Raw genomic sequence first — 9,715 nt, 5'->3', positions numbered from 1 at the left:
AATGATGCTTGTGTCTGAACTGAATACAAAATATTCTCTGAAGCACTTGGTTATGAGATTAGAATACAGATAGGTTTATCTATTTACTTAAACTCAAACACAGTTTGCTATCTTCCCTTTAGAATTAAAATGTTGAGAAACATAGAATATTGTCTCTGTACTTTGCCTTTGAATTGTGGAGAACAAAGTGATATTAAAGAATATATATGTTAAATTAGCATTTTCTTAATTATGCTCATAACTATAGCAACTACAGTCCCCCAAATATAATGATGGTGCATAGGCAAAATCTGCAATAACAAAGCTATTTAATTTATAGTCTACCAAACCAGTGTAAATAAAAGCATCTAGCAATTTCACAATCTTCATTAAAATGGTGAAGCAGGTAAAATTAGTCTTTAATGATATTCTAAATTCCATCTTATTTACTTTATTCCTGTTCAAAATAATAGTATGATATTTTGTCAATAAAAAGCACATTTTTCACATTTTAACATCTCTGAAATTGAAGTATGACTTAAAGTTAATATGATAAAAAATTATCATTGTCATGGTTAACTGGCATTTTTTTTCTTAGTGGTATGCAAACGACTGGTACATTTTATAATAAATGGTATACTAGATTTAGTGAAATTAGGCAAATTAGGTATAAGGCATAAATTCACCAAAAAATGTCTACCTGGAAATATGTCTAATTGTCCAATAATATTTAGATTGAAAACTTCAGACATTACTCCTCTTAGGGATGTACATGTATAAGCTTTCAAAATAAAAAAAATAAAATAATGTTAGAATCACAAAGAATTATTTACTAAAGGTAGACTTTCAGTCTCTGTGGTAAGTGGTGTCAAATATATCTTTTGTCATGAACTATTTCCAGCACCATTGAAATCTGTTCCACTTGCTCCAATCTTAACTTTTAGACTCTTTGACTACATGACTATGGACCAAGATTTAGCCTCTTTTAATCACAGTTTCTTTTTCTTTTTCTTTTTTTTTAATTTTTCTTTAAGTTCTGAGGTACATGTGCAGATCTTGCAGGATTGTTGCATAGGCACACACATGCCATGGTGGTTTGATATCTCCATTCCCCTGTCACCTACATCAGGCATTTCTCCCAGTGTTATCCCTGCACAACCTCCCTGACCCCCACTGTCACGCCCCTAGCCTCCCATCCCCCAACATACCGCAGTGTGTGATGTTCCCCTCACTGTGCCCATGTGTTCTCATTGTTTAACACCTGCCTATGAGTGAGAACATGCAGTATTTGGTTTTCTGTTCTTATATCAGTTTGCTGAGAATGATGGTTTCCAGATTCATCCATGTCCCTACAAAGGACACGAACTCATCATTTCTTATGGCTGCATAGTATTCCATGTGTATATGTGCCACATTTTCCTTGTCCAGTCTATTATCGATGGGCCTTTGGGTTGGTTCCAAGTCTTTGCTATTGTAAGCAGTGCCGCAATGAATATTCGTGTGCATGTGTCTTTATTATAGAACAATTTATGATCCTTTGGATAGATACCCAGTAACGGGATTGCTGGGTCAAATGGCATTTCTATTTCTAAACCCTGGAGGAATTGCCACACTGTCTTCCACATGGTTGAACTAATTTACACTCCCATCAACAGTGTAAAAGTGTTACTATTTCTCTATATCCTCTCCAGAATCTGTTGTCTCCAGATTTTTTAATGATTGCCATTCTAACTGGTGTGACATGGTATCTCAGTGTGGTTTTAATTTGCATTTCTCTACTGACCAGTGATGGTGAGCATTTTTTCATATGTTTGTTGACCTCATATATGTCTTCTTTTGAAAAGTGTCAGTTCATATTCTTCACCCACTTTTGAATGTTTTTTTTTTTTCCTTGTAATATCTGTTTTAGTTCTTTGTAGATTCTGGATATTAGCCCTTTATCAGATGGGTAGATGGCAAAAACTTTGTCCCATTCTGTTGGTTCCAGTTCACTCTAATGATTGTTTCTTTTGCTGTGCAGAAACTCTTAAATTTAATTAGATCCCATTTGTCTATTTTGGCTTTTGTTTCCATTGCTTTTGGTGTTTTAGTCATGAAGTCCTTGCTTATGCCTATGTCCTGAATGGTTTTGCCTAGGTTTACCACCCTGAATATGCCTGATCTTGTCTAATCACAATTTCTTTATCTAAAAGTTGAGATATTCAATCTAACTTATAGGACCATGAAGAGAACTACATGAGATGGCAGACATAAAGAAGCAGAACATATATACCATGGAATACTATGCATGCATAAAAAAGAAAGAGTTTGCAGGGACATGGATGAAGCTGGAAACCGTCATCCTCAGCAAAATAACACAGGAACAGAAAAACAAACACCATATTTTCTAACTCCTAAGTGGGAATTGAACAATGAGAACACATGGACACAGGGAGGGGAACATCAGACACTGGAGCCTGTCAGTGGGTGGTGTAAAGGGGGAGGGAGAGTATTAGGACAAATACCTGATGCATGTGGGGCTTAAAACCTAGATGACGGGTTGATGGGTACATCAAACCACCATGGCACATGTATATCTATGTTATAAACCTGCACATTCAGCTCATGTATCCCAGAACTTAAAGTAAAATAAAATTATAAAAAAAGTAGCATAGTGCCTAGCACATAAATGTTATAAACTTTTCTTAAAATGTAGCCTTGAAACAAATCATTCTGAAAACTGAAATTTGTCAGAGGTGGTAGGAAGTATTCCTGACGACTGGCTTAGCTTGACAGCAGATCAGATTGACAGAGTATGTTTGAACTAAACACTGTTAAAGTAGTTTCAACGATGAATGTCCTCTGCTCATTTTAGTACATGATTAGCAGGACACAACAGGATGAAGAATGAAAAACAAAACTCCTGTTACAAAGTGACTGCATTCATCAATCAAAGGTCTATGCCAGCCTCTAAAACAGAAGGGGGGAACATCATACTGGGGGCACCACACTGTGAGATGGGCAATACAGTTAAATACCAAAATGCTTTTCACAGCATTTAACACCAGATGGCTATAGGCAAAATTCTGCACAGGTAGATATTCAAACTGCCTCAAACATTTCTTCAGACTTTCTTAGAGTTTGATATCCTCAACACTAGAGTCACTTTGGTTTGAATGCATGATTTCTAAAAGGACATTGCACAAATGCACAATGACCACATAGAAAGAAGATATATTTTCTTGATACTTCAGCATAAATGAGTGTGTCAGATTATATAGGGAAGGAAACAGAAACCACACCAAATAAAGCTGATGGAGATGAGAAAAACTTAGACAGTCTCAGGACAAAGAGTGCAAATTCTAGCAGCAGGAAAACAAAGTGAATGATCTGGGCAGATGGAAGTATCTGACTACTTTGTTACTGGGGAAAGAATAAATATAAATTTGAAGTTCTAAAAAACAAGAACTAGACTGATATTTCATTGCTGTTTCCAGTTCCTGGCAGAGAACATGGCACAAAACAGGCTTTCAATAAATATTTGTTAAAAGGAAAAATAGATGAATGAGACTTTTAAAAAATATATTTTTACTGTCTCTACATTGCTAAAATATCAGAGTATAAAGTAAGTTTCATTTTTGCATATTTATGTAAAACAAGAGCATCACAAAACATAGGTGAATCATGTTATATCAGACCTATGCTGATTTTCAAAAACCATAAGGTGACCTGTAAGGTATTTAAACGTATGCAGTAAACAAATGACTTAAGATGTCAGGTTCTTTTTTTAGTTTTTATTTTTTTTAACTGATAGAAAAAGAGCATTTATTTGGTTTTGAAATGCATTTGTGTGAATTGGAGGTGGGGATGGGGGCAGAGCAAAAACAGGATACAGACTCCTAATTTAAAAAAAAATAATTGCAATTCTTATTTTAGATACGAGGGTACATGTGCTGGTTTGTTACATGGGTATATTGCATGATGCTGAGGTTTAGATGGCAGGTTCTTGAATGCATGGGCCATTCTGTTTTTAATCTTTGTAAGCCCAGTGTTCATCGTAGTGCATGACATATGATAGTTATTCAATAAACGTTGGTTAAATTAATGGGATTTTAATATACGTAGTTAATCATCCAAAAGCTTTGTGCATATTTTGTCTAATAATCCAGAAAATTGACGGTATAGTTACTGTGCAGACATAGTCAGTGGCACGCTTGTCATCAACTGATGTGTTATAATTCAGTTCATTTAATTGTGCTTATGTTTTACTGTGTTGTATTTTCTTTACGAGAACATGCTTGCTCTTTTGCCAAATTTTTTCTCATCCATATTTACATGTATACTGACAAATTAGTATTTCAGTGGCCTTATGTTCCTGTTGAACAGCCATGAGATGTTTTATTTGCAGCATCTGTGTATTTTAAGATATCATTCCGTCTCAGAGATGCCAATTTTTCGTGTAAATGAAAATGAAAAAATGAGATTATAGCATTGGTAAAATAAAAGAGAGTCTGTAGAGTTTTCTCAAAATATATACTTTAGTCTCTTCCTGGAGATTCTGATTTAGTTTTGCAGGGGAGTGAGGGTTGGGAAAATTAGAATATACTGTGTGATTTCAGTCTGAATTTACACATACCTATAACCACTTCTATTTTGACACTATGAATCTTATCAGGGTGGTGCTAACTGCAATCTGGGAAAGGTGCCCATACTTCAGAAACCTTCCCAGGTCCTTCCATTCTCAAACCAGCAGTGAATTCACAATCTATTAATATTTACAAATATTTATTTGTGATTTAACAATCTTAAAAATGGTAATTAACCCCATAGTAATTGCTATCTTATCTTCTCAAGGAGATTACTTCTACTCTCATTATCTTGTTTTTATTTTATTTATTTATTTATTTTACTTAAAATATTATATTATATATATATATTTTTATTGCATTTTAGGTTTGGGGGTACATGTGAAGAACATGCAATATTGTTGCATAGGTACACACCTGGCAGTGTGATTTGCTGCCTTCCTCCCCATTACCTATATCTGACATTTCTCCCCATGCTATCTCTCCCCAACTCCCCACCCCCTGCTGTGTCTCCCCTATTTCCCCTCAACAGACCCCAGTGTGTGATGCTCCCCTCCCTGTGTCCATGTGTTCTCATTGTTCAACACCCACCTTTGAGTGAGAACATACAGTGTTTGATTTTCTGCTCTTGTGTCAGTTTGCTGAGAATTATGGTTTCCAGATTCATCCATGTCCCTACAAAGGGCACGAACTCATCGTTTTTTATGGCTGCATAGTATTCCATGGTGTGTATGTGCCACATTTTCCCTGTCCAGTCTATCATCGATGGGCATTTGGGTTAGTTCCAGGTCTTTGCTATTGTAAACAGTGCTGCAATGAACATTCGTGTGTATGTGTCCTTATAGTAGAACAATTTATAATCCTTTGGATATATACCCAGTAATGATATTGCTGGGTCAAATGGAATTTCTATTTCTAGGTCCTTGAGGAATCGCCACATGGTCTTCCACAATGGTTGAAATAGTTTATACTCCCACCAGCAGTGTAAAAGTGTTCCTATTTCTCCACATCCTCTCCAGCATCTGTTGTCTCCAGGTTTTTTAATGATCGCCATTCTAACTGGCGTAAGATGGCATCTCAATGTAGTTTTGATTTGCATTTCTATAAAGACCAGTGATGATAAGCATTTTTTCATATGTTTGTTGGCCTCGTATTTGTTTTCTTTTGTAAAGTGTCTGTTCATATCGTTATCTTGTTTTTAAATTCATTTGAGAAAAATCCAATGAATGTAAAGGAAGAAATAGGGAGAATTGCATCAAAATGTAGAAGCCAGTGTAAACTGATGAAGCTATAACTGGTACATTTGTGTTAGCAGACTTCCTTTTAATTTAATCTTGCCTTTCTGGTTAAAAAATCTCACAGAATTTTTAGTTGCCTTTTTTTTTTGAGACAGAATTTCACTCTTATTGGCCACGCTGGAGTACAATGTTGGGATCTTAGCTCACCACAATCTCCACTTCCCTGGCTCAAGTGATTCTCCTGCCTCAGCTTCCCAAGTAGCTGGGATTACAGGCATGTGTTACCATGCCCAACTAATACTGTATTTTTAGTAGAGACCAAGTTTCTCCATGTTGGTCAGGCTGGTCTCGAACTCTTGACCTCAGGTGATTGGCCCGCCTTGGCCTCCTAAAGTGCAGGGATTACAGGTGTGAACCACCGCACCTGGCCTAGTTTCATTTTGTTACAAAAGAAAAAAATATTTTGTTGTGTGGCTGAGAGATAGTGCTTTTTAAATTATCAGAGAACAAAGATCCTTTTGATAAAGTACATAAAATTTATTCCTTTATAACACTGGCTATAATCCATACCTTCCCACTTTTACTTTTTATTCTATAAAAGTCAGGATAAATTAAGTGGCAAGAGCAAACTCATAATATGAGGTTTTTTTTTTTTTTTTAGAAGCAGAAAATGACTCAATTATTAATTGCTTTAAGAAACTAACATGATCATTGTAACAAAGATGTTAACTGCATTATAGTAGATAATCCTTGATCCTTGCAGAAAAAAATTTAGAGAATGAGGATTAGACATTAACTTCTTACAGAGTATTTGAAATATGGCATTGCAAAATATTTTATAGAAAAATGTGATGTTGTTATGCTTACTGAGAACATAGAATTATCTACTGTTCTGGGTTTTAATTAATTTTGATTGTTTTAGAGATAGGAATAAATGGAAGAAGCAACTCCAGTGCCTAGCAGGGTACCAAGTACAAAATTAGTGATTAATATATATGTGTTGAATAGATAAATTTGCAATGGAAAATCTTTGGCAAGTTATAAATGTTATAGACATATATTATGGATATTAAAAATCCCTCATCTTTATCTCCCATTTATTATAATCTGCACCAATCTTTTCTTGTCTTTTTTAAAAATTATTTTACTGTAAGTTTTGGGATACATGTGCTGAACATGCAGGTTTATTACATAGGTATACATGTGCCATGTAGCTTGCTGCACCTATCAACCTGTTATCTTGGTTTCAAGCTCTGCATGCATTAGGTATTTGTCCTAATGTTCTCCATCCCCTTTCCCCTCACCCCCCGGCAGGCCCCCATGTGTGATGTTCCCCTCCCTGTGTCCATGTGTTCTCATTGTTCACCAGTCTTTTCTTAATTCTTTACTCTTTACTGAAAAATTAGAAATGAAGCAGAGACATTGGGAGTTTGATATTTTCACAGTAATTTAATGCTGATATTTTGCTACTGGCCACCTTGGGGGCCAATATTCTCATCCTTCTAGAGAAGTTGTATTAGTTCTAATGACAATTAGTTTGTAAGTTTTCTTCAATGATGAGACAGTGTCTTCAATATAAAAGATACACACACACACACACACACACACACACACACACACACACACACAGAGAGAGAGAGAGAGAGAGAGAGAGAGAGAGAGAGAGAGAGATCAGGTAATTGAGAACATACATTTACCAAACCGATGATTAGCAAGATTGTTTTGTATGATCTAACTTGCTAAGAGAATTTTACTTCATTATTCCAATTGCAGTATTTTCGAAGTTTACAAACATCCAAGATATGTACGTAGGCAAATTTGTCCAATAAGTTCTCTGAAATTTGAAGGTGTTTGTGGAAACTGAGGTCAAGGATTTATAAATGATTTTGTTATTGATTTTATTTGGAAGCCCTTAAATAAATAATTTTGCAATTAATGTAGAGTGAGTGGAAGGTAAAGTGTGGCTTGAATATGCTTCAGAATTGTTAGGCAATTTGAGAGTTTCTGCAAAATTCCTGAATGGTTCTGATTAATTCTTCATTTGGTGACCAAAAGAGGAAGTATTTGAAAATGATGTTTTTCAAATTACAACTGCCTCACCCACAACATTATTCTGATTATAAAGATATCAGTCTGAAATGATAAGATGCTTTAAAAAATACAATTGTTTCAGAAATAAAACTGCTTATTTCTGCCTCCAGTTGGGAACTACCTCTCTAAATGATGCTTCCTCATTGAGAAGCCTTCAGAAAGGTTCTTCATAGCTGGTTCTGTAGGCAGTACATGCGAAGACAGTTATAGTTTTCCATTATCTAAATGTGAGGAAAGACTCTGGGCTCATGATTAATGTAATAATTTTCTACCTTATATTCAGAGAAGCAGAAAAATAGAAATCAAGTTCGGGATTATTAGACAGCATAGGATGACAATTTTATATGAAATAATCTAAAAGTATTGCATATAGCTTGCAGAAATAATGTCTTAATTATGATGTGATATGACAATAAATCAATGGAGCAAATTTTATTGTCTGGTTTTTAGAGATTTTTTTCTTTTATGATTGTACCTCTATAGCTCTGGATATTCAGCGATGTGAAAAACGTTAAGGACAACTTACCCTATCTTTAACAGTTTTCAATGTTGTTGAAATGCACACACATCAGAGAAATCATATGGAAACATCGCCTTTACTTTATAGTGAGAAAACAGGCTGAGAGCTCTTTCATGCCTTAATTCCTATTTCATTGTTATTTATGCTAAAGTATGACACTGTCTATCATTTATAATTTGACATCCTGTACAAATGTACAGTATGCCTAGCTTAATAATGGGGAGATATTCTGAGAAATGCATTATTAGGCAATTTTGTCACTGTGCAAACGTCATAGCATGTGCTTATACAAACCCAGATCATACATACCCTACTACACACTTAGACTATATGGTATTGCCTATTGCTCCTCGGCTACATGGCTATACAGTATGTTACTGTAGTAAACACTGTAGGCAATTGTAACATAGTAAGTATGTATCTAAACATATCTAAATATAGAAAGGTTATAGTAAAAATATGGTAAAAAAGATAAGAAATGTTACCCTTGTATAAAGCATTTGCCATGAATAGAGCTTGAAGGCCTAGAATTTGCTCTGGGTGAGTTTTGAGTTGAGTGTTGAGTGAATGTGAAGGCCTAGGCCATTGCTGTGCAGGACTGTAGACTTTATAAGCACACTAAATTTATTAATTTTTTTATTCAGTAAGAAATTAATTAGCTTACTGTAACTTTTTTACTTTATAAAATTTTTAAATTTTCCAAAACTTTGTGACTCTTTTGTAATAACATTTAGCTTAAAACACAAGTTATTATATAGATATACAAAAATATTTTCTTTATTTATATCCATATTCTATGATCTTTTTACCATTTAACTTTTTAAAATACTTTTTAAGATTTTTATTAAAAGTTAAGGCACACGTGCGTACACACACACGCACACACACACACGCACACACACACTAACTTAGACCTACCCATGGGTCAGGATCATCAATATCACTAACTTCAACCTTTTGTCCTACTAGAAGGCCCTCAGGGCCAATAACAAACGTAGAGATGCAATCTTCTATGATAATAATAGCTTCTTCTGACGTGCCTTCTGAAGGACCTACCTGAAGTTGTTTTATAATTAACATTTTTTAATAAGAGGAGTATAGTAAACAAAAAATCAATAACAGAGTTTTTTTTTAATCACAAAATACTATGTGTTGTACATAATTATATGTGCTAGACTTTTACATGAGAGGCAGTGCAGTGGGTTTGTTCACATCAGCATCACCAGAAACCTGTGGGTCATGCATTGTGCTATGACATTTGATGGCTATGACGTCACTATACAATAGGAATTTTTGAGTGCCATTAAAATCTGATGGGACCA

Source organism: Cebus imitator, unplaced genomic scaffold, assembly GCF_001604975.1.
Source record: "Cebus imitator isolate Cc_AM_T3 unplaced genomic scaffold, Cebus_imitator-1.0 Scaffold636, whole genome shotgun sequence".
Lineage (NCBI taxonomy): Eukaryota > Metazoa > Chordata > Mammalia > Primates > Cebidae > Cebus > Cebus imitator.
Note: the sequence above shows the minus strand (reverse complement) of the source record.